Source organism: Oryctolagus cuniculus, chromosome 20 (assembly GCF_964237555.1).
Source record: "Oryctolagus cuniculus chromosome 20, mOryCun1.1, whole genome shotgun sequence".
Taxonomy (NCBI): domain Eukaryota; kingdom Metazoa; phylum Chordata; class Mammalia; order Lagomorpha; family Leporidae; genus Oryctolagus; species Oryctolagus cuniculus.
Window position 1 is genome coordinate 18,929,299 of NC_091451.1, and position 24,835 is coordinate 18,954,133.

General features: G+C 49.8%; 1 protein-coding gene and 1 long non-coding RNA gene across 7 annotated transcripts in view; one reads left to right on the plus strand and one right to left on the minus strand.

Annotated features, from left to right (window-relative positions):
- Positions 1-24,835, minus strand: part of DPF3 (double PHD fingers 3) — a 310,493-nt gene that overhangs the window by 209,020 nt on the left and 76,638 nt on the right. The window lies entirely within an intron of this gene.
- Positions 6,569-9,372, plus strand: LOC138847216 (uncharacterized). The gene is made up of 2 exons (XR_011384912.1): positions 6,569-6,819; positions 9,007-9,372. It is a non-coding gene; the product is annotated as an uncharacterized lncRNA (long non-coding RNA).

Genomic DNA, 24,835 nt, shown 5'->3' on the forward strand with positions numbered 1-24,835 from the left:
GAGCAAAGGTCGCACGTGGCACACACAGGGGCATCCTCAGGAGTCCTGGTAATAGCAAGGTGTAAAAATAGGATTATGTGCTCAAACACATTTCTGGTCTCTAAAGAAGAGATCTGTTCTCTTGCAAGGAGTCCCTTCCTCTTGAATGAGGGTCCCCCGAGTGTTGCCTCTGCCTCTCCAGCTGTCTTCTCCTTCCCTCCCGGGGAACGGCAGCCTCCACACTCCACCCTCCCCTCCTCTCTCCTTCCCTCTACACTCCCTACAGTGACTTCACAACCATTTTTATAAATCAGCAAATGGCCATTCCAGCAATGACACAACCTAATTCTCTACATTCCCCAACTAGCTTCTCCGATAGATCACCCTCCCATCCTGCCACCCTCCCCCCTCAGTGTTTAACCATCCTTCCTCAGAAGCTACTTCTTCTTGCCAAATCCAGTGGCCACTTCTGGGTGGGTCATGTTCCTCGGCCATGTACTCCTGGAATCTCTCATTTCCTTGGTTCCCTCCATGAATATTCCTGAGCCCATGCTAGGAAGGAGGATACGGTGATACATTAGACCCTGTCCTTATCCCTCTGCTTGTCTCTCTACACCCACTACTGTGGCTGCAACTCTCACCGTAGGGCAGCAAAGGGCTTTAAAAGACTCAAAGGACTTCCACGAGACAGAGCTGTACCAAGATGCCCGGGTTCAATACTTGGTTCCACCCCTAACTGCAGCTTCTTGCTAGTGCAGACCAGGGTGGGTACAGCGATGACTCAAATATTGGATTTCTATTATCCACATGGGAGACCTGGTTGGAGTTGGGCAGGGAGGGTGGTGCATTTGGAAAATGAACCAGCAGATGGACAATCTCCCTCCCTCTCTCTTTCCCTAATAATTTCTTTAAGAGTACCTCCACGCTCATTATCTCTTATAACAAAATTCAGTCCTACAAACTTTGCAAAAACACTTTTCACTGTAATCATCTGTTTTCCACTGAGGGAGAAGAGAGCCTCTTCTTGCAACCGTACTCTTCTGGGAGCGTGGCAGACCTCTCTGGGAAGTGCAACCTGACGGTGCTTCAGTGCAGCACTCCCTCCTTCCCCCTCCCTTAGCACTGTGCCTGTCTACCCTGGAATGGAGTTCATTTTGTCATCTCCTCTCAGCTCTGAACCCCTGCAGGCTCTGCAATAGAGTGATCTCTTTGTAGTCCCCATCCTAGATGTTGCAATGCAGCAAGATCAGGAGTCAATTCAGCACCAATTGTTTACCTGCCCCTGCAAAGCTCATCTCTGTCCCCGCCACCCCCTCAGTGTCGCTCCCCGTCTTCGTGGAGGAACGACACAGGACCCTGCGCTGTTCTTTTGTCTGCTCGGCCCTCCCCGGGTTTGCTGCTGGTTCTTCCCGGGTTGGCTACCGACCCTTCCACCTCCGTGGAAGGGCGGTTCCCCCTGCCACTTTCCCCACTTCCGCGGGGGAGCGGCACACCGCCGGCCGGCTCTCTCGGGGGCTGCTCAGGTGTTCCTTCAGATAGATGTTCCCCATGCATGTTGTCTCTCTCCTCCTTTATAGTCCTCTTCCACCAATCCCAACTCTGCTACCCACACGCCGAGTATGCTGCTCTCCTCCAATCAGGAGCAGGTCCTACAGTTTATTGGTTGAACTGGAGGCAGCTGTGTAGAAGCTGTTTCCTCCTCTCCCAGCGCCATATTGTGGGAGAGCAGATGCATAGAATAAGTCTTAATTCCAGTAACTTAGTCTAGTCCGAGTCACTCCCAGTTGCTCCCCACACCCTCAGGATAGTCTGTCCCTTTAGAAATTGGCCAGGTTTATGTCTCGCGTGGCACGAGGGAAAGCTTGCCTATCAACAGTGTCCAGGAGGTGACATCCAAGGAGGCTCCCAAGTTGGACATGCAGGGCCCTTGACGCCAACACATCTATGCAGGACACAAACTCAATGATCTTGCGTCACTCAGCCATTCTGCAATCGCCTCACTCACTAAACTCCTTAAGGTGTTGGTTGCTGTTTTCCCATCAATAAGGATTGAAATACCTGTCTCGGGACGATTGTGAACGTTTGGCAGGTCGGCACTGGGGATCGTGCCTAGCGCTGTGTTTGACAGGTTGCAAAGGCTCAATAAATGCGCCGTGATTACTGCTATTATCCTCCTTGACAGGTTTAAAAGGGTGCAGGAGATTGACTCCTGCACAGCTCTGATTTGGTGAGTTTTGATAAGAAGGGCTTTTTGACAACCCTTAAAATAAAAGCCTCGAAACTTTCCACGTTTAAAAAGTACCAAGTAACGTGAGAAGCAGCTGCCCTCCCTCCCTCCCCACTCTGACCTCTGGGACGGGAAAAGATAAGCTTAGAGCCGGGGTAAGGGATGAGGGGGCAGGGGCGAGGGATGAGGAATTAGCACAGGAGGATCAAGGACGAGCCAAGGTCTGGATGGATGGGGGGATCAGAGGTGGAATGAGGATTGGGGTTGGAGGGCAGCAGAAATGAGGCAAAATGCATGGTCAGGGTCGAGATTCTCATGTCCGACTACTGCCCCTCCCCACCGGCATCAAAATATTCTGATGCATGAAAGTGGGGGAGGAGGGCAGAGGAGGAAGGAGAAACCCTGAGTGAACCTGGAAAGCAGCGAGACATTCTGAAGTCCAACAGTAAAAGCCAGCGTAGTGACTAAATCCCTCCGATCCTGGCTGGGTTTCCACCTTGGGGCTTCAAGTGGGGCTGAAGAAGGTTCTAGAACCAGCTCAGCACTCGGGATGGATGGTGAGTTCTGCATTCTGAGGACAGCAGTTTCCGAAGCAGACTTTGCATGGTGTGTGGAAAGAGCTCTCCGCTCCCTCGGGGGATACGGCAGTGTTTAGAATGTCAGCCTGGAAATCCATTCAGCACTTTCAGGGATGCTGCCTATTCTGGGAGGAGAAAAACCCAACTTGTTATTTCTAGTCAAGTCCATTGAGAGCCTGGAGCCAGAAAGAGAGGGGGGCTGAACAACTTCTTCAGCGAGAGACCCAGCCAGAGGTCTCAGGGCTCGTGGGGACACCCGTTTTCAGACACTATCGCTTAGATTTTAGCAGCCTTGGAAGTCAGAGAACAAGCTTATGGACCTGGGCTCTAGCCCCGCCACAGCTCCTACTTGCTGTGCAAACTCAGGCAAAGCTAGCCACTGTCTCTGAGCCCCAGCTTGCTCATCTGGTCCTTCCAGACAAGGTTTGCTTCTCAAGGCCCCTTAGCTCCAAAATGCATTCGGTCAAGATGTTCACTGAGCACCTACTGCGCGCCAGATGTGGCTCCCGACGAGATGCAGCAGGTTCCTGCCTTCTAGCTCCAGGGCCCCACGACGTGCTTACGTATGGGGCAGGGGCTCTGCGGGGTTGCTGACAGGTGAGCACATGCTGCAGACACTGTCCCATCAGTGAAGAGGACGATACTTGCTCTTTCCCAATTGCAGATTTTTTTTATTAAGTTGCTAGAATGGACTGGGTGGTTGTTGAGTTTTTGGTTTGAGTTTTGGAAGAGTTTTTGGTGTGTGTGTGTGTTCTTTGATGAGAGGAATCACAATGGAACCGTGGGGACAGGACAGTGAAGGCAGAATGAGCGTAGAGGAAGACAGAGGTGTGGTTCTCAGTGGGGGCCCTCGGGGACAATCCCCCCAGTCTGCTGGGATCCCGCAGATTTTGCTCTCCTGCAGTCACAGGAAGGCTTCCACTTCCTCATCTCCCAGGGCTCAGGCCTGCCCCGCCCTGCCCTGGCCACTGCCAGCTGGCACCAGGCCTGCTCTCTCCCCCCGGGACCTTAGGACAAGTGGAGCAGAAGAAGGGCCCAGAAATCTCCAGGAAGGGTGAGAAGTAGGCCAGGCCACAGAGCCCCACCCACGTGCAGGCCTTAGTGCCTGCCCTCCGGCAGAGCTCCGGGCTGACCATCAGGCAGACCAGGGGCGTGGAGTGGCAGAAGTCCCACGTGCGCTTCATTTCAGAGCCCTGTCTGGAGCAAACGGGCCGTTCCCAGATAGCAGGCGGGGAACAGGAGGGGAAGGCAGTACAGGCAGGGGTCGTCCCCTGGGTGATGGACACACGGAAGGGGCCCTCAGTGCTCCGCATGAACCAGGGTCATGGGGGAGCCGCTCTGAAATGCACATTCCTGCCCCGGGTGCCCTCTCTTGTGATTCAGTAGTTTGGGGGAGAGACTCACGATTCTGATTTTCTTTTTTTAAAGATTTATCTTTTCTTTAGTTGAGAGGCAAAGTTGCAGAGAGAGAGAGACAGAGAGAGAGAGAGAGATCTTCCAACCGCTAGTTCATTCCTCAAATAGCCACAACAGCTGGGGCTGGGCCAGGCAGAAGCCAGGAGCTTCCTGCGAGTCTCCCACGTGGGTGCAGGGGCCCTGTCACTCTTTCTACTCAGCTCTCCAGGCGATGCTGAGATAAGTGGACCACCACCCTCCCTTCAAGGTACCTTATGGGTGAGAGAATGAAATGGAACATTCTGGAAGTGAAGTGTTTATCTCCCTCACTAGAGTGACTTTGGGCAGTTTCTGTTTCCGTTCAAAACCTTCACCGCCCGTTGGTAAAAGGAGGATCGGGAAAGCACCCGCTGCTTAGCATTACTGAAAGGAAGAAGTGAGAAAAGGGGCGGAGGTTTGTCGGCATCGTGCTGGTGGGCAGTAAGGGTACGGAGGTCCCCTCGGACAGCGCCCTCTCCCAATCAGGCCCTACCTGCAGCTGCCGAGAGGCCAAGGAAGCCTCACGTACAGAGGGTGGGCCAGAGAACCCCATGCCCTCCCACGCCATCACCAGCTCTGTGGTACAGTTCACGGCCACTCCAGCTCCCACCAAACCAGGACATGCTTGCTGCCACGCCAGCCCCCAGGGCAAGGAGGGCACTGGCAGAGACACCTGGGAAAAGGACTGTGATAGAGCACAAAGAAGGTGGCAAAAACAGGGGGGATCCCGCTCACGCCAGGGGCACCTTACATCAGCAGTGGGGTCACGCTTCGAGCTAGAACTCCAGGTGGGTCACGCGTGTGTGAGGTGAGGGATGTGAAGGGCATGAAAAGGAAGGGGGTGAGGAACCAAAAACCCAAACCGAGTGATTCTACTTAACAGGAGCTAGTTAGAAAAGGAAAAAATACAAACTCCAGCAGACAAAGGCCTTCCAAAAAAATCCAAGAACAGGAGTAGGAAATGGGGTCCCTTAGGCGGCAACACCTACATTTAGTGTTCTAGCAAAAGAACTCTGTTCCCAGCCGGGCCTGGCATCTTTTCTTGACCTTTGGAGCTGGTCCTTGGGCTCAGGGAAACCCCTGCCACGTGGGAAAATAGGCTTGCTGCAAATATAATTCACTACAATCAGGCCACACTAGAGCTATTCTTACAAAAATGGGAAATCTGGGGAGTGGGCACGTGGCACAGTGATTACGATGCCACATGGGTTCCAGTCCCAGCCCCTCTTTCCCATCCCAGCTTCCTGCTCACGTGCAGGCACTGGGTCCCTGCCATTCACGTGGGAGACCTCGATTGAGTTCTAGGCCCCTGGCCTGGCCCAGCCCTGGTTGCTGTTGTCATTTGGGCAGTGAACCAGCAGATGGAAGATCTCCTTATGTGTCTGTCTCTCTCTCTATGTGTATCTTTCTGCCTTTCAATTAAATAAATAAGCAAATACATACTGAGGCATATGCACCCGGAGAACCTAGGTGACTGAGATGGGGGTGGTGCCTGTACAGACCAAGGAATGCCAAGAGGGCCGGCAGACCACCAGAGGCCAAGGGAGAGCAGTCTTCCTCAGAGGCCCCAAAAGGAACCAACTTTGCCAGCACCTTCATCGTGGGCTTCTGGACTCCAGACCATGACAGAGTAAGTCCCTGCTGTCCAAGCTCCGCCCTTTGTTAGCCAGTCCTAACAAACACACACACTCAGAGCATTGCTATCTTTCACCCTACACATCACCCATGGGAGCAAGTCAGAACTTCCGGAAAATCATCAAAGCTACTTTTCTATCCAATAAAGAGGACATCGTGGAAGAACCTAAAGGCAAACAGGACATGGTCTGTGCCCTCCAGGAGTTCATGGACACACGAACACTTGTGCCTTGACCCTGTACCAAACACCTTCACAGGCACTGTAGCTCTCCCAGCCTTCCAGAGTGCAGGCGTGCTGGTCCCATTCTGCAGAGGAGAATGGCGAGTTTTGCAAAGTTGGTGGCTCCAGAGCACCCAGCTACTAGATGGCACAGAAGCAGCAGCAGCAAAGCCTTTGGGTGGAGACTAGGCTTGGTGCGATTCTTTTCTCTCTTTGGTGCTGCCCTAGCTGCCTCCTGGGAATGCTTGGAGTCTTTCGCCCCCCACCCCTAGCCCCCATTAAGCAGAAGTCACAGCACTGAGGCCACTGTGGCAAACAGCTGCTGGCTTCCAAGATCAGTGCCAAGCAAGCTGCAGAGGGCCTGGCAAAAACCCACGTGACTCCCCCCCACCCCGCCTTGCTTTCCATGACCCCCAGCCCCACCCCCCTCCTTCTATCTCATAGGCAGGGCAGGTGCCTGGTAACCGCGGTGCCCTGTGTTGTCAAAATAGCGAGGAGCTGGAAAGAATTCCAGAATGAAACCCATGTGCCTCTCCGCAGCCTCCCGCATGCCTGCCAGTGCAGTGGCTAAACCCGCTAATGTGCTAAGCATTTTCTGGCCGGGCCAGGAGGCCAGGCTGGTATTTTAGGAGCTGGGAGGGGCTTCGAGGCATCCTGGTCGTTGGCAAGTCTGGAAGGAGGTGGAGGCAAAGAGAACCAACCCTGGACGCTTCCCATGAAGTCAGCGTGAGCCGCCCCAGCTGCCGGTCAGGATTCCTGCAGCGCTGCTGAGAGCAGGGCACAAGCTGGCCTGGAGCGCAGGGCTGGGCAGGGCACGGAGCCCGGGAGGGAGAGGGTGCCCAAGAGTGAGGCGGCTGCCGGGGTGGCGATGTTTTCTGCTGACGCAGAGCAGTGTATAATGCTGTCCAGGAGGCCGCCGCAGCCAGGGCCCAGGCCCAGCTCAGTTTGCCTGAGTCGGCAGGGGCAGGGTCCACGGTGATCGAACAAAGGAGGAGAAGCCAAACGCCCAGAGGCAAGCAGGCAGGACTACCCCACTCCCAGAGTGGACACAGATCAGGGTCATGCAAGGGGTCAGGGCACTCAGAGAACTGGAGGAGGGCTGAGGACAACGGGACACTCGGGGCATTCGCTAATGTCCCAGACCTGCCACAGCTCCTCACCACACCAGCTTCGCTTATTTCCCTGGGGCTCATTTGAAAATGCTTTCAGGGGCCAGCATTGTGGCGCAGGAGGTAAAGCCACAGCTGGCAATTTCGGCATCTCATGTGAGCACTGGTTCAAGTCCCAGCCGCTCCACTTCTGATCCGGCGCCTTGCTAATGTGCCTGGGAAAGCAGGGGAAGATGGCCCAAGTCCTTGAGTCCCCGCCACACTCATGGGAGGCCTGGATGGCATTCTGTGCTCTTGGCTTCGGCCTGGCCCAGCCCTGGCCATTGCAACCATGTGGGAAATAAACCAGAGGATAGAAAATCTGTTTCTCCAACCCTCCACCCAATCTGTCTCTCCTTTGTCACTTTGCCTTTCAAATGAATAAAATAAATCTTTAAGAAAAAAAAATGCTTCCAAACCTGAGCCCAGGAAGGGATGCAGACCCCCAAAGGTGAGATGAACATGCAGTCCTGGCATTGCTTTGACCCCGGCAGGTTCAACTCCCAACTTACGGGAGAGAACAGAGGGTTGCAGAGAGTGGCAAGGAGGTTGGGGCCCTGCAGAGGGCTGGTGACGCACTCCTGCCCGGAGCTGTCGGATGACAGGAAACATGGTGACAGACAAAGCAATGCCACTCAGGTGAGGGGCACAGGGCCATTCTGGGAACACATAAGCCAGTAAAACCCTGACGAGCTTCAGTCTGGAGGGGGAAAAATCCCAGCTGATAGAAACTGCTGAGAGCTGGCAGCTTTTAAAGCCCCTCTAGCCGGAGGCTCTCTGGAAGCTTTGCAGACTCGGATCACACACAGCCAGGCAGCCACCCTCCGGCCCACCACGCTGAGAGCACTTTTGCAAAATCAGGACAAACCCACCCACAAATCCAAATGCTGACCTCCCCCTGGCACCCATGACTCGCACCTGCCTTCCTCAGAAGTGACGTTTGTGCCGCGCAGTGGGACACAGCGCCGCAGGGGCCATGGCGGCTGCAGTCTGGGCTCTGCGACCCCTGGCTGCCGACCCCAGGCAAGGCGTTTACCCGTTATGAGCTCAGTTTTAATCCGCAGAAATGGAAATGACAGAGCTCCTCTTGTGGACTCGGTGGGAAGAAGAAACACAAATGGCGTGTGCGGGGGCCCAAGCAACAGAGGCAGGGTGGCTTCCGGAGCGCTGGTCCCCCTCCTTCCTGCTCTCCCCTTCAGAGCCTCCAGCACCAGTCAGTGTGGGGTGGATGCAAATCAATGGGAGTTTAATTAAGAAGCTGGGCAGACAAAGGCACAGGAGCACTTGCATAGAACAACCAGCCAGGAGTGTAGCAGAACGCTAACTCAGGACTTCTTTCCCGCCCACCTGCTCACCTTTCCCCATCTCCACCAGCTCACAGTCCCAGCTGGCAGATTTTTTAAACCAAGGCCTCTTTGTTTATTTATTTTTTTTTTTTTAGATTTTATTTATTTATTTGAGAGGTAGAGTTATAGACAGTGAAAGGGAGAGACAGAGAGAAAGGTCTTTCTTCCATTGGATCCCTCCCCAGATGGCCACAACGGCCAGAGCTGCACCGATCCAAAGCCAGGAGCCAGGAGCTTCTTCCCAGTCTCCCATGCAGGTGCAGGGGCCCAAGGACTTGGGCCATCCTCTACTGATTTCCCAGGCCACAGCAGAGAGCTGGATTGGAAGAGGGCAGCTGGGACTAGAACTGGCGCCCATATGGGATGCCGGCACCACAGGCGGAGGATTAACCTACTATGCCACAGCACTGGCCCCGGCCTCTTTGTTTTACCCCTCCAGGTGGACATCATGCAGCTTCATTCTGTCAGCCCTGAAGGGAGCACCGTTCAACAATCATCTCAACGCTTCTCCCAGACTCCAGCAATGTTGCGCCCTACCAAAGCCACTGCCTTCATGAGCACTTTTCTGAGGTCTTCTCACGGTTTCTCCCTCCTTTGGAAGCCCACAGAAATTCGTCTGTACAGTAGGGCCCCCATATCTTATTCATGATTTGTTAGCCATAGTCCAGAAATATTAAATGGAAAATTCCAGAAATAAACAATTCCTATGTTTTGAATTGTGCCCTGTCCTGAGTGGCATAAGCTTTTTGTACCAGCCAACTGTGTCCCACCTGGAACAGGGATCACCTCTCTGTCCAGTGTATCCACACTGCACATTGTTACTTCATAGCCATGCTTGTTATCAGACTGACTTACTAATGGCCCCAGGGCACAAGAGTAGTGATGCTGGCAACTCCGATATTCCAAAGGGAAGCCATAAAGTGCTTCCTTTAGGTGAAAAAGTGAAAGTGAGAGCGATAGACCACATTCACATAACCTTTATTACAGTATACTATTATAATTGTTCTATTTTATTATTGCTGTGTTAATCTCTTACTGTGCCTAATTTGAACTGAACTTCATTGGCATGTATACATAGAAGAAAACATAGTATATACAGGGTTTGGTCCTACCCACAGTTCCAGGTATCCACTGGGGGTCTTGAAATGCATCCCCCATAGACAAGGCAGGACTACTATAGTTCTCTTACAAGCTCATCAAACTGCCTTATCACACTTGGTATGTGTGTGTGAGTGAGTGTGTGTGAGAGAGAGAGACAGAGAGAGACAGATTCAAGCAGGGACTGGATCTTATCTTTATATTCCCTGCAGTACCTATCACAATGTTGACTCATTTTATGAAGCTGGCATTACTCTGATTCCAAAGCCAGGGTAATATACAACTTTTTTAAACTTTTCATTTAAAAAAGCTTAACCCCATATAGTTCACACTACATATAAAAATTAACCCAAAATGGATCACAGAGCTAAATGCAAGAACTAAAACTATAAAACTTCTAGAAGAAAATTTTGAAGAAAATCTTTGTAACCTTTGGTTAAGCAAAAATTCTTTAAGTTTAACACAAAAAGCATAAAGAATAAAAAATTTTGATTTATTAGACTTCATTAACATTTAAAATCTGCATTTTAAAAGGCACTGCTACAAAAATGAAAGCAATAAGCCAAAGACTGGGAGAGAAAATTTGTAAAATGTATGTCTGTGTGTGTGTGTGTGTGTGTGCAAGAATGCTTAGTCAGAATATATAAATAACTCCTAAAACTCAATAAGAAGAAGACAAATGACCCAGTTTTTTAAGTGGGCAAAATAATTGAGCAGATATTTCACAGAAGAAGAGACACAGATGGCCAAAAGGTAAGTGAAAAAAATTTTCAACATCATTATCACCACAGAAATGTATCACAATGAGATACCATTTAACAGCCATTATAATGGCTAAAACTAAAGACTGACAAAGCCAAGTGCAGGCAGGGACACAGAACAGCTCTAATGCTCACACCCTGCTGGTGGGAATGCTAAATGGTACAGCCACCTGGGAGGTGACATAGGCACGCAGCACCCAGCAACCCCGTTCCTCGGCATCTGTCCCTGTGTAATGAAAACACGCATCCAAAGACCTGCCCATGAGCATTCACAGCAGCCAGCCTGAGGAATGATCCAGATGGTATCAGTTGGCCATGAAGTAGCAAATTGTGATAGTTTTTTTTTTTTTTTTTTAAGACAGGCAGAGTCAGACAGTGAGAGAGAGACAGAGAGAAAAGTCTTCCTTCTGTTGGTTCACCCCTCAAATGGCTGCTACGGCTGGTACGTTGCATCCGGCGCACTGCGCCAATCCGAAACCAGGAGCCAGGTGCTTCCTCCTGGTCTCCCATGCGGGTGCAGGGCCCAAGGACCTGGGCCATCCTCCACTGCCTTCCCAGGCCACAGCCGAGAGCTGGCCTGGAAGAGGGGCAACCGGGACAGAATCCAGAGCCCCAACCGGGACTAGAATCCGGGGTGCCGGCGCTGTAGGCGGAGGATTAGCCAAGTGAGCCTGTGATAGATTCTTACCATAGAAGACATCCACGCAGTGGAAGGCATCCATCCATCGCTGCAATAATACGGATGAATGTGAAGTGCCCTGTGCTAGTTTCTGATGGCAGCTGGAACAGATGACCACAAGCACAGGGGATTAAATCTACACAAACTTCTATCTTGTAATTCTGAAGTCCAAGTCCATCTGCTGGACTAACACCCAGGTGTTGGCAGGACTGGCTGTTTCTGGAGGCACTATGGAAAAAATCTGCTCCTCCATTTTTTCAACTCCTAGAGGTCACCCACATTCCTTGGCTCAGGGACCCCTCTCCCCAGAGGTCAGCAATGTTGCCTCCTCCAATCTCTCCCACTGCACATGTGCTTGCCCACTTGCAAGAGCAGGAGTTTGATCACAGGTGCGGAGGCACAGTGAGATAGGGGAGCTCACAAGTAATTCCCTATTCCCAGTAAACAGATTCAGAGAGATCAAGTGTCTCACGCCAAGTCCAGAACACAAGGAAATTGTGTCCAACTCCAAGGCCTCTAAGCCAAATCCAGAGCTCTTTCAGGACACGGGAGCCCTTGGACTTCACTGCCCTAACTGGAGGCCCTAACTGGAGGCCCCAGGAGCTAGATGGGCATCTCCACGTTGCTCCAAAGGCAGGCAAGGTCTCAGTGCATGTCACCAGCAGCTCTGCCGTGCAGTCAACCATAACCCCTGGTCTCCCACTTCCCAACCGGGGACCAGCAGATTCCCAGCCCCAGTGGGATGAATTATAACCTTAATTTCCCTAATATGCTGTTGGTAGGAATGCAAATGAATACAACCATTATGGAAAACAATAGAGATTCCTCAGAAAACTAAACTAAAATAGTTCAACCCCCGCCCCAGCTATCCCATTCCTGGGAATGAATCCAAAGGAAATGAAATCAGCATATGAAAGAGATACCTACACTCCCATGTTTATAGCAGTTCAATTCACAACTGCAAAAATATGGAATCAGCCTAGTTATCCATCAACTGATAACCGGATAAAGAAAAGGTGGTGTACATACACATGAGGGGATTACACTCAGCCATAAAAGAAATGAAGTCCTGGGGGCCAGCGACTGCTCCACTTCTGATCCAGTTTCCTGCTAATACGCCTGGGAAAGCAGTAGAAGATGGCCCAAGTGCTTGGGCCCCTGCACCCACATGGGAGACCTGGAAGCAGCTCCAGCCTCCTGGTTTTGGCCTGGCCCAGGCCGGGCCATTGTGGCCATCTGAGAAGTGAACCAGAGGATGGAAGTTACTCCCCTACACACCTCATCCATCTCTTTCTCTCTCTCCCTCTCTCTCTCTCTCACACACAAACACACTGTCTCTCTCTTACACACACACTCTCTCCCTCTCTCTCTCTCTCTTTGTAACTCTCAAATAAATAAATCTTTTTTAAAAAATTATGTGGCTGTCACATCCTCTGTCATATCACTGACTCCCACCATGGAAAAGACAATACTCCCTTCTTTCCCTATGCTATGACCAGTCATGAACTCCTCGCTTTGTGATACTAATCTTTGTTTTTAAGAAAAAAATAGGGGCAGCAGGTTAACGCCCCAGCCTGCAGTGCCGACATCCCATATGGGCACTGGTTCAAGACCCGGATGCTCCACTTCCAACCAGCTCTCTGCTATGGCCTGGGAATGCAGTAGAAGATGGCCCAAGTCCTTGGGCCCCTGCACCCGCGTGGGAAACCAGGAAGAAGCTCCTGGCTCCTGGCTCCTGGCTCCTGGCTTCGGATCGGCGCAGCTCCGGCCATTGCAGCCATCTAGGGAGTGAGCCAACGAATGGAAGACCTCTCTCTCTCTCTGCCTCTCCTCTCTCTTTGTAACTCTGACTTTCAAATAAATAAATAAATTTTGAAAAAAAAGAAAAAATAGCATAATTGTGGATGTATATGATGTCTACATTCAAAGTGAATGTGGTAAAATGTTAAAATTGTTAAATTTTAAAACTGAAAAATAAATGTAGAATTAAAAATAAATAAGTAAAAATTATAAACTTAGTATTAAGACTGATGTTTGCATCCTGCTTTGTACTTATCAGTACTCTGTCACTTAGTTATTGTTTTATTTGGCCTTCCCAATTCATTGTGTGAGGCTAATGGCACAGACACTATCACACCCATTTTGCTGAGGAGAAAACAGAGGTACTTTCTTACAGAGCAAGTAGATAGAAGCCAAGATCCGAGGCCGGCACGGTGGCTCACTAGGCTAATCCTCCACCTGCGGAGCTGGCACACCGGGTTCTAGTCCCGGTCGGGGCACCAGATTCTGTCCCGGTTGCCCCTCTTCCAGGCCAGCTCTCTGCTGTGGCCTGGGAGTGCAGTGGAGGATGGCCCAAGTGCTTGGGCCCTGCACCCCATGGGAGACCAGGAGGAAGCACCTGGCTCCTGCCTTTGGATCGGCACAGTGTGCCGGCCGTAGTGGCCATTTTGTGGGTGAACCAACAGAAGGAAGACCTTTCTCTCTGTCTCTCTCTCTCACTAACTCTATCCAAAAAAAAAAAAAAAAAAAGCCAAGATCCAAGTCGTGTCCCCCCACTCCCCCTGACACCACAAGTGCCGATTAGCTCAGACAAGAGACTTGGGCAAGCCCCCAGCCAAGCCCAGCCTCCCCTTCCTCCCTGTAAGATGGAGACGCAGCGACAGCCACCCTGCCGATCACACCAAGCATACACAAAGGGAACCCGGGGTGCCGCAAGGCAGAGGATTAGCCTAGTGAGCCGCGGCGCCGGCCTTTATTTCCCATTAAAGTAGAGATGTTCTACCCAACATTACAACTGGGATCTCAAGGTCAGTGTTTAATTCCTCCACCAGCTTCACTGTTTGTCAAATCAAGAACCGGCGATTTCCCTCCGGCAAGCTCTCTTGCAACCAGCAACCCCACCCCCTCAGTCTCTCCTCAATCGGACCAAGCTCCATGACCCCACAGCACCTCTGCAACCACGTCCCCCACAGGCTCACAGTGCCCCAGTGGGCACAGTCCACACGGCCACCCCACGTGCCACAGCCCAGCCCTTACCTTGCCTCCCGCCCCTGCTCCACCCCAGGCAAGCCTAAGGGGTCCCATTTCTCAAAAGCTCACCCCTCTTCCCACTTTCATATCCCTGCTATAGCTGAAACTGCTTTTCCTACTAATCACTTAGCTGTGAAGGGTGGGAGATTAGTTTACAGAAACTAAACATGGGGTCGGCGCTGTGACGTAGCGGGTAAAGCTGCCGCCTGCAGTGCTGGCATCCCATATGGGCACTGGTTCGAGTCCCAGCTGCTCCACTTCCAATCCAGCTCTCTGCTATGGCCTGGGAAAGCAGTAGAAGACGGCCCAAGTCCTTGGGCCCCTGCACCCTCATGGGAAGACCCGGAGGAAGCTCCTGGCTCCTGGCTTTGGATCTACCCAGCTCTGTCCATTGCAGCCATTTGGGAAGTGAACCAGCAGATGGAAGACCTCTCTCTCTCTGCCTCTCCTCTCTCTGTGTAACTCTGACTTTCAAGTAAATAAATAAATCTTTTAAAAAAAGAAAAAAGGAAAAGAAAGTAAACATACATGGGTCCTTCAAAAAATTCATAGAAAACAGAATTAAAAGATTGGTTTATTTTGGTGCAAAAAAATGTTTTGAAGTCTATGCAGGATTTTTAAATTTTTTATTTATTTATTTTATCTGAAAGCCAAAAAGAGACAGAGACCTCCCAAAATATCTACAACAGCCAGAACAGGGCCAAGCCAAGGCCAGGAGCTGGGAAGTCCATCTTCATCAGCAAATGGGTGGCGGGGACCCAAGTACTTGAGCCATTACTTGTTGCCTCTCCGGGTGCACACTAGCAAGAAGCTGGATTCGGGAGCACAGCTGGGACTTGAACCCTGGCACTCTGATATGGGAGAGGCAGGCACCCCAAGCAGCATGTTAACCACTATGCTAAATGCCTACCCACGTTTTCCATTAACTTTCTGAATATGCCTCATATTCCAAATGAAGCAAAGAACTGAGGTTAAAAGAAATAACTAAAACAACCAGTGGGTTATATAGGTAAAGATTCATCTGATGCCTGAATAGGGGTTGAAATTTATATGCTACAAAACAGTGGAATAAATGAAGAAAATAAAAATAAATACTAGGTAACACTTGCTTATTTTTATTTTTTAACTGGATAGTCATTTTTTTTAAAGATTTATTTATTTTATTTGAAAGTCAGTTACACAGAGAAAGGAGGAGAGGCAGAGAGAGAAAGAGTTCTTCCATCCGCTGGTTGACTCCCCAGATGGCTGCAAGGTTGGAGCTGTGCTGATCCGAAGCCAAGAGCTAGGAACTTCTTCCTGGTCTGCCACACAGACTTGGGCCATCTTCTACTGCATTCCCAGGCCACAGCAGAGAGCTGGATCAGAAATGGAGCAGCAGGGACTTGAACAAGCACCCATATGGGGTGCCGGCACTGCAGGCAGCGGCTTTACCCACTACGCCACAGCACTGGCCTCCTGGATAGTCATTTTTTTAAATAGGTAAACCTCAAACTTTACCTCATGTCAGACACAAAAAATAATTCAAAATGGATCATAAAATTAAAGAAGTTGCTAAAATTATGACTTCCAGAAGAAAACATATGAAAAAATCCTCATGACTGGGGTATAAGTAAGGATTCTTAGGTCACAAAAAATAATAACTTCAAAAGAAAAAAAATAATTCAAATTTCACCAAAATTTAAAATTTCTGATACTGAAAATATACTATTATAGATAGCATTAATGGCTGCATGACACTGTGAGCATAACTAATGCCACCAAATTGTGTTGTTAGCATGACTAAAAATGGCATCTTTGTTATATATATTGCTTATAATTTGTCTCTTAAAAAAAAAAAGCTACCGTTACGGCGTGGGCATTTGGCTAGCGGTTACGACGTCTGTGTCCACACTGCAGTGCTGGGTTTGATTCCTGGCTCTTGCTCCTGATGCCAGCTTCCTGCCAAGGCAGAACCTAGATGGCGGCAGTCGTGTTTGCTCAACTGACTGGGTTCCTGCCACTCACACAGGAGACCTCAGCTGAGCGCCCAGCTCTCGGCTTCGCCCCCGCCCAATCTTTGTGGGCATCAGGGAGTGAACCAGCTGATGGGATGTTCTCACTATGTGCTCACTTTTGCTCGCTCACTCACTCGCTCACTCTCTCTCTCTCCACCTACTCTCAAATAAATAAGCTTTCTTTAAAAAAAAAAAAAAAGACATTGTTAAGAAGACAAGAGGCCAGTGCTATGGCACAGTACGTTTATCCTACACCTGCAGTGCCGACATCCCATATGGGCGCCAGTTCTAGTCCCAGCTGCTCCACTTCCAATCCAGCTCTCTGCTATAGCCTGGGAAAGCAGTAGAAGATGGCCCAAGTGCTTGGGCCCCTGCATTCATTGTGGGAGACCTGGAAGAAGCTCCTGGCCCCCAGCTTCAGATTGGCCTATCTCTGACCACTGCAGCCATTTTGGGGAGTGAACCAGTGGATGGAAGACCTTTCCCTCTCTCTGTCTGTAACTCTGCCTCTCAAATAAATCAATAAAATCTTTAAAAAAATAAGAAGTATGAGGCCAGCGCAGCGGCTCACTAGGCTAATCCTCAACCTTGCAGCGCCGGCACACCGGGTTCTAGTCCCGGTCGGGGCACTGGATTCTGTCCCAGTTGCCCCTCTTCCAGGCCAGCTCTCTGCTGTGGCCAGGGAGTGCAGTGGAGGATGGCCCAAGTGCTTGGGCCCTGCACCCCATGGGAGACCAGGATAAGTACCTAGCTCCTGCCATCGGATCAGCGTGGTGCGCCAGCTACAGCGCGCCAGCCGTGGCGGCCATTGGAGGGTGAACCAACGGCAAAAGGAAGACCTTTCTCTCTGTCTCTCTCTCTCACTGTCCACTCTGCCTGTAAAAATAAAAATAAATAAATAAATAAAAATTTTAAAAAAGATGTATTTTTATAGAGGACATACACAAAAAATTCAAAAAGCTCATGGAATACAGTATTTACAGATAGATTCATTCTGGGCAAAAAAAAATGGGAATCCATGTACACTAAATGGTTCCAAAAAGTTCATGAAAAATATGCATTATGAAAAAATATGCATGGATTTGAAAAATTTGTACTCTGAAATTAATGTCTTTTAATTCCATTTTTCCATTAACTTTTGAACTACTCTTGTAGCATTCATACTATATACATAGGAAATATGCATTGTAGAATACATTCGTAGCACACACATGTACTTACATATGTAACAAATTAGCAATAGAAATACATTCCACATCATTCATTAGTCATCAGGGAAAGGCACATTAAAACTATAGTGAATACCATTCACTATACACTACACTAAAGTGACTAAAATACAGTGAATAAATAAAGTGAATAAAATACTTTAATACACTAAAGTGACTAAAATGAAAAACACTGATAGTAACAACTGCTGGTAAGGCTGTGTAGCAACCAACATATGTGTACCTTGCTCATGGGAATATAAAATGGTACGACCACTTTGGAAAGGTGTGTGGCCTCACAGGCGCTTAGAAAGAAACATGCACTTGACACATGGCTGAGAAATTTCACTCCTGAGTAGTTACCCAAGAGGAATGGGGGGAAAAGTTATGTCCAAGAGGAAAAAAAAAGAGAGAGAGAGAGAGGGTTACACACAGATGTCACAGCAACTTTATTTATAATAGCCAAAACTGGAAATAAGTCAATGCCTGGCAACTGGTGAATGGATACAAAAGTAAGGCATGTTCATATGATGAAATACAATAACAAAAAGAACAAGTGATTAATACACAACATTTTTAAAGGCTGGGTAAAATCTGTTAGATTCAAGGATTATATATTGTATGATTCTATTTATACAAAATTTTAGAAGCTGCAAAACCAATCTATAGTTCAAAGAGGCACAAGGGAACTTTTTAGGATAATATAAATGCGGTGGTAGTTACCTGAGTAAATAGATATGTCGAAACTCAGAGAATTGTAGAGCTAAAAGACGTGCATTTTACTGAGTGTACAATCAAATCAAACATCTAAGCTGTTTTAAAAAGAATTATTTAAAACTCAAAACTACAAACTAGTGAAAATATTTGCCACATGACATGACAAATTAATATCCATATATATAAATGCCTTTACAAATTTGATGTAAGAAAGCGGTAGACCTTAATTGGTGAACGGCCAAAGGATCCAGACAAGCGACAACGGAAGAAATAAGAAAAATGGGTAAACAAAAATTAAAACAGTAAGATGCCATATTTCACACATGAACTTAGCAGACCGTCTCTGGCTTTGTGTCAGTGATAATGCTAGTGATACAGGGAGAGATGGGCACTCCACTGGTAAAAACATAAACTGTAAGTTTCTGGAACACAATTTAGCAACGAGGTTCAGAACCTTAACAATTTTCAGATCCTTTGACCACTTCTAGAAACTTATGCTAAGGAACAATCAAAATTAGAGACTCGTGGGCAGGTGGTCAGCCTAGCAGTGAAGACATCACTGTTAAGACACCTATCTCACATTTCAGATGCCTGAGTTCAATTCCCAGCTTCAGCTTCTGATTCCAGCTCTCTGCTAATGCAGACCCCAGGAGGCAGCAGTGACAGCTCAAGTAATGGCTCCTGCCACCCTCATGGGAGACCTGGGTTCAATGCCTACCACCCAACTTAAGCCCTAGCCCAGCCCCAGCCATTGCAGACGTTTGATGAGTGAACCAGCAGATGGGAGTTCTATCTCTGTCTAGATCTCTGTATCTCTCAAATAAACATATTAATATTTTTTAAAAATCAGAGACTTGGGGCCGGTGCTGTGGCGCAGGGGATTAATCCTCCGCCTGCGGCGCCAGCATCCCATGTGTTCTAGTCCCAGCTGCTCTTCTTCCAATCCAGCTCTCTGCTATGGCCTGGGAAAATAGTAGAAGATGGCTCAAGTCCTTGGGCCCTGCACCCACATGGGGGACCAGAGGAAGCTCCTGGCTCCTGGCTTCGATCGGCACAACTCCGGATTTGGGGAGTGAACCGGTAGACGAAAGACCTTTCTCTCTGTCTCTCCCTCTCACTATCTGTAACTCTTAACTCTCAAATAAATAAATAGATCAGAGACTTGTATGCAAAAATTTTCAAAATGACTTATTTATATCAACAAGAAACAATCTATCATGAACACTGGCCTGAGGAAATACTGATGCACCAATAACATGAAAAAAAAAAAAACAAATATGTCTTCATTGTAGAAAGCTACCAAACATTTCTTAATGTACTCAACTTAAATACTATATAAGACCTGTGAGAAGGTGGGAATATGGGGATGACTTATGGGTAGAAAAAGGCAGCTACAATTTTTTTTTCATTCCAGCAATGATTACAAATCATGTAAATGTCCATCAAGAGAGTTGAAATTAAGTAAACCAGTATATCCACACAAAGGAATATTATGCACCTGTTAAACATGCAATGGATACACACTTGTTGATCTAGAATAATCTCTGAGATACATTGTTAAATTTAAAAAAGCAAGATACAGAATAGGGCATTAGAAGCACAACTATTTAAAAGAAGAAATAAGTATATATGTACACATAAATACACACACATTTATGTTCATAGAATGTCGCCAGAAAGGTATAGGAAAGAGACAAAAGAGGTGACTCTGTATTGTGAGACCAGGGTCTGAGGATATACCACAGGGCTGGGAAGGGTGACTAGGATTCACTTTCCTCCCACAGTTCTTCCATAGTGCTTTGTCGCTCCCCCTCTTCGTGGAGGAGCAACACTGAACCCTGCGCTGTTCTTTCTGTCTGCTCGGCCCTCCCCGGGTTTGCTGCTGGTTCTTCCCGGGTTGGCTACTATCCCTTCCACCTCCGTGGAAGGGCAGTTCCCCCTGGCCGCATTCCCCACTTCCGCAGGGGAGCGGCACACCGCTGGCCGGCTCTTTCGGGGGCTGCACGGGTTCCCTTAGATGTTCCCCATAGATGTTCCTGGTGCATGCCGTCTCTCTCCTCCTTTATAGTCCTCCTCCGCCAATCCCAACTCGGCTGCCCACACGCCGAGTACGCTGCTCTCCTCCAATCAGGAGCAAGTCCTACAGTTTATTAGTTGAACTGGAGGCAGCTGTGCGGAAGCTGTTTACCTCTCTCCCAGCGCCACATTGTGGGAGAGCAGATGCATAGAATAAGTCCTAATTCCAGTAACAGTATAGTCCGAATTGCTCCCCACAGTGCTTGAATTTCTTTTTTATCATATTCCAGTCTTTCATTTTCAAAAATGACATCAAAACACATATATACTTTTTTTTTGACAAGCAGAGTTAGACAGTGAGAGAGAGACAGAGACAGAGAGAAAGGTCTTCCTTTGCCGTTGGTTCACCCCGCAAATGGTCGCCACGGCCGGTGCGCTGTGCCAATCCAAAGGCAGGAACCAGGTGCTTCCTCCTGGTCTCCCACGCAGGTGCAGGGCCCAAGCACTTGGGCCATCCTCCACTGCCTTCCCGAGCCACAGCAGAGAGCTGAACTGGAAGAGGAGCAACCGGGACAGAATCCGGCACCCCGACTGGGACTAGAACCTGGGGTTCTGGCGCCACAGGTGGAGGATTAGCCAAGTGAGCCGCAACACTGGCCCAGCACATATATACTTTTATTAGATGGAAGGAGAGTGTTATGGGTTGAATTTATGTCTCCCCAAAGTTCTGATGTATTGATGTCCTAACCCCAAGTCCTCACAATGTGGCTTTACTCTGAAACAGGATCCCTGCAGATGGAGTTAGTTAAGGTGAGGGTATGGCTGGTGTCCTTATGAAAAGGGGGTACTTGAACACAGACGCACACGGGGAGACCCTCACACACAGGTGACGGCAGCACCTGGGACAATGCTTCTACAGACAGCAAAGGCCAAGGCCTGCCTGCAGACTCCCAGGAGCTCTAGAACAGGAAGAAACAACCCACCAACGCTAGGCCCCCAGCACCATGAGGCCACAAGTCCCCGTTGTTCAAGGCACCTGGCCAGCGGTGCTTTATGACAGAAAACGAACACAGGTGCCGAATACCCACATGGAATCACACAGGATGAAACCAGCCCACCCAGCGACGTCGCCGCCGCCGTGTCCCACAGCCAACCCATTCCCAGGTCTGTGGGTGTGCTCTAGAGGCCACTCCCACACACTCACACCCCGAACTGAAACGGCACTTTGCACAATCTCGGCGTTATTACAATCTCAAGCATCAGGACTCCACCACCCACCCAAGAGGAACTGGGCCTTTGCCCGGAATCCTGCGATGTTCCATTAAATGGAAGAAAAGAACATGCCAGAAAACTGGTAACTCTAGCTAGTGACTCAGTTTTTGTCTATGGAGAGGAAGCTCCCCATCCTGTTAGTGCCCAAGGCATGTTCAGGAAGGAAGCTACAACTTTTACAACTGCTGTGTGGTCCTGCTGACAACCAGGGACTGCGTGGGGGCCCAGCTGCACACACACACACACACACACAGAGACAAGAGCAGAGCAAGGGCAGGGACAGGAGGGTGCTGCTCCGCCTGCCTCCCCAGCCTCGTGCACAGGCCTCCAATCCCCAGGAAAGCCTCACTCAATTTCCCAGAAGCTCTTGCTTCTTCCCAGGCCTCGTCTTCCCTCAACCCTGTTGCTACCGGGACAAAATGCAAAATAGAAGGACACTAAAGCAAAATCAAAGTCTTGGTCGTAAAACCAAGGGTGGAAGCGGGAGCAGTTTGTGCCGAAGGTTTGCAGCTCACAAGACCCTGTAGGTGAGGGTTCAAAATGGCAGCTGAGGGTACCCCTGATCCCCAGCACAGCCACCTGCAAACACTGCATCTGGGTCTCCCTTCTTTCAAGGATTAGAGAGGTGAGACCATGAAGATTAGCTCCCAAAGCCGGGGAAAAGCCTAGAAGGCAGCCCTTCGCTGCAGTGTGCAAGGACGTGGCAGACTCGCCCCACGCCGTATCTCAGCTATTTCACGTTCCCAACTGGCTTGGCCAAAATCCAGAGCGACTCCAGGCTGGCGAGCCTGTGAATGCGAGGCAGAGATAAGCCAGGCGGCGAGGGGGAGCTCGCCCACGGTTATATACAGGCTGCAGCACTGCTGTCGCCGGGAGCCAGGGGAATCTTCCATTTCCAAGGCATTTCTGCACCCGATCCTGCTCCCCAAGATTAAGAATTCTCTTTCTTGGCTTCCTCCCACACCCCGGGGATGTAGCTAAGCAGTTACCTTGAAAAGACAGGGAAAACTGGGCGAGAGGGGGTGGTGGTTATGTATTTTTTAATGTGTTAAAATCACTTCGACCTTGGACACTTGTTTGTAATAAAAACAGGGAGCAGGAAGTTCCATTCCTTCCTTCATCTATAGGACGTTCGCCCAGTGGCCTGCAGGGGCCCCATCTCCGGCCCACCCTCAGCAGGGAATATGTCGTAGAAGCTTCCCCCCAGGTGGAGGCAAGCTGAGCAGCTGGGGAAGGGGGCAGGCGCTGAGAAAGCCAGAAGGGGGAGGAAGGCTGCCTTCTATTTCTTGCAAGAGCAAAGCCTGGGGAGACGGTGGTCTTGTCCTGAGGATGAGGAAGACTGGAGTCGGGCACAGAAACATCTGAGGGAAAGCTGAGGGACCAGGCCCTGGAAGCTGATCTACCTGCACCTGCTCCAGGGCACCCTCCAAGGAGAGCAAGATTCAGCCAGCAGGGGCATCAGCAAAGCCAGAGGAAAGGAATGTCTGCCTCGGGATTTGCCCCCCGGGGTCACAGGCCTGGAAAAAATTCCTGGCATTATTTGGTGTTGTCTGAGATGGATTTGGAGCCATCCTGGCTGGAAGGGGGATGTGGCTTTGGACTGAGGCTATGAGGGCTGTCTTGGCAAAGCCAAGGGCACTTTCAGTTCCTGAGACTTTTGCCCTTACCATTCGCCAGCCTGTGCATCCTTTGCCACTGTGTTCCCCGTGTTCAATGACACCTCTAAAAATCACCTCCATGAAGCCGCCTTTACCCCGCTGGGTGCCCCTCCAGAAATCTCTTGACCTCTGTTTCCATTCAGGCTCTCCTGCTTCCCCCGTAATTAGCCTCACTCCCTCCAGGTACAGAGCATCAAATGTCAAGAACTAGGTCTTACAAAGCTTTCACCCTGCTCGGCACCAACTCTCCCCAGAGCAGAGCCTCAGTAAATGAGACGCTCACCAGACTGATCACACAGCCCCACCAGAGCACCTGGCACTGGCTGACACTCCTTATTCCTATGTCCATTCATTCATGTGTTCAACAAACCCTTGAATGCCCAATATCTGTCCAACTGGCTCCCGCTACCCAACAAGAGCCCACTCGAACTCTGCAAACTACAAGCTAGAAGTGAGCAGAGGCCGGCGCTGTGGCTCACTAGGCTAATCCTCCGCCTTGCAGCGCCGGCACACCAGGTTCTAGTCCCGGTCGGGGCACCGGATTCTGTCCCGGTTGCCCCTCTTCCAGGCCAGCTCTTTGCTGTGGCCCGGGAGTGCAGTGGAGGATGGCCCAAGTACGTGGGCCCTGCACCTGCATGGGAAACCAGGAGAAGCACCTGGCTCCTGGCTTCGGATCAGCGCGGTGTGCTGGCCACGGCAGCCATTGGAGGGTGAACCAACGGCAAAGGAAGACCTTTCTCTCTGTCTCTCTCTCTCTCACTGTCCACTCTGCCTGTCAAAAAAAAAAAAAAAAAGAAGTGAGCAGAGTATCGCTTCTTCTCAGGGCTGTGGCTTGGAAAACCTCACAGGATCAGTGGGCAAAAACCTGACCAACACAAGAGGCAGAAGAGGTGGTGTGCAGCCCACAACCTCTTGCCTAGATCTGTCCAGATGGAAAATCACACCCAAGAAGGGCCCTGGTGGAGAGAGCTGGGCTGGGATGAGGGTGTGAGCCTGCAAGGGCTCAGCCCAGCATCTCCAGGGGATCCCTAGCTATACCTATCCCAGAAGATGGTAGAGTTAAGACGACTCCCATGCACATAACTCTGGGGACACTCAGTAAGGAGCTGGCAACTTGGAGAGGGGCAGGGGACTCTAGAACTTCTTCTCCTCGGAGCAGATGCAATCATGGAGGTGGGAGGATGCGCAGAAGGTCATGAGAAAGCCCACCTTCCTCGGAGAGGAATACGTGCAAATTACTTGAGAAGTTGATGTGTCCAGAGCTGTTCTGCCAGGGAGGCGAGACACGGACGGGGGCAGGGGCGGAGGAGGCAGGGCAGGTTAGAGACAGTTGTTTCTCTCGGAGGTCTCGTCCAGCTCCCGAACTGGAGGATCCTAATCTGCACCCCCTCTGCCAACAACTTGAAAAAGTTGTCTGAGACCGGGGACATTTGGAGAGAAAGTTGAATCGTGTGTCAGATAATAAACCAAGAAGAAATTCTGAAGTCAAAACAAGGGATAAATTTTCCTTATCTCTCTAAGACATGCATCAAAGCAGCTGGCTGCTGTCTGCCCAGCCTGGGAAAACGATAATGGTTTTTAATGGCCTGTAAACAATAGCACCAGCCTTTGTAATAAAGTTTAACCAATTAATCCTTTAGCCTCCTGCACTCTGCCTGTTTCCTTCCCCCCCTTGCTGTGCCAGGGAATGCTCAGGAGTCTGAGACGCAGAGGGATCCAACCCCAAGCTTCAGTGTTTCTGAGTCCTCAGGTGGCAACCAGAAAGAATCAAACCTGTGGGGTTTGTCCAGCGGAAGTGCCAAAGAAAATTGCCTCTGTCCCGATTTCAGTGAAAG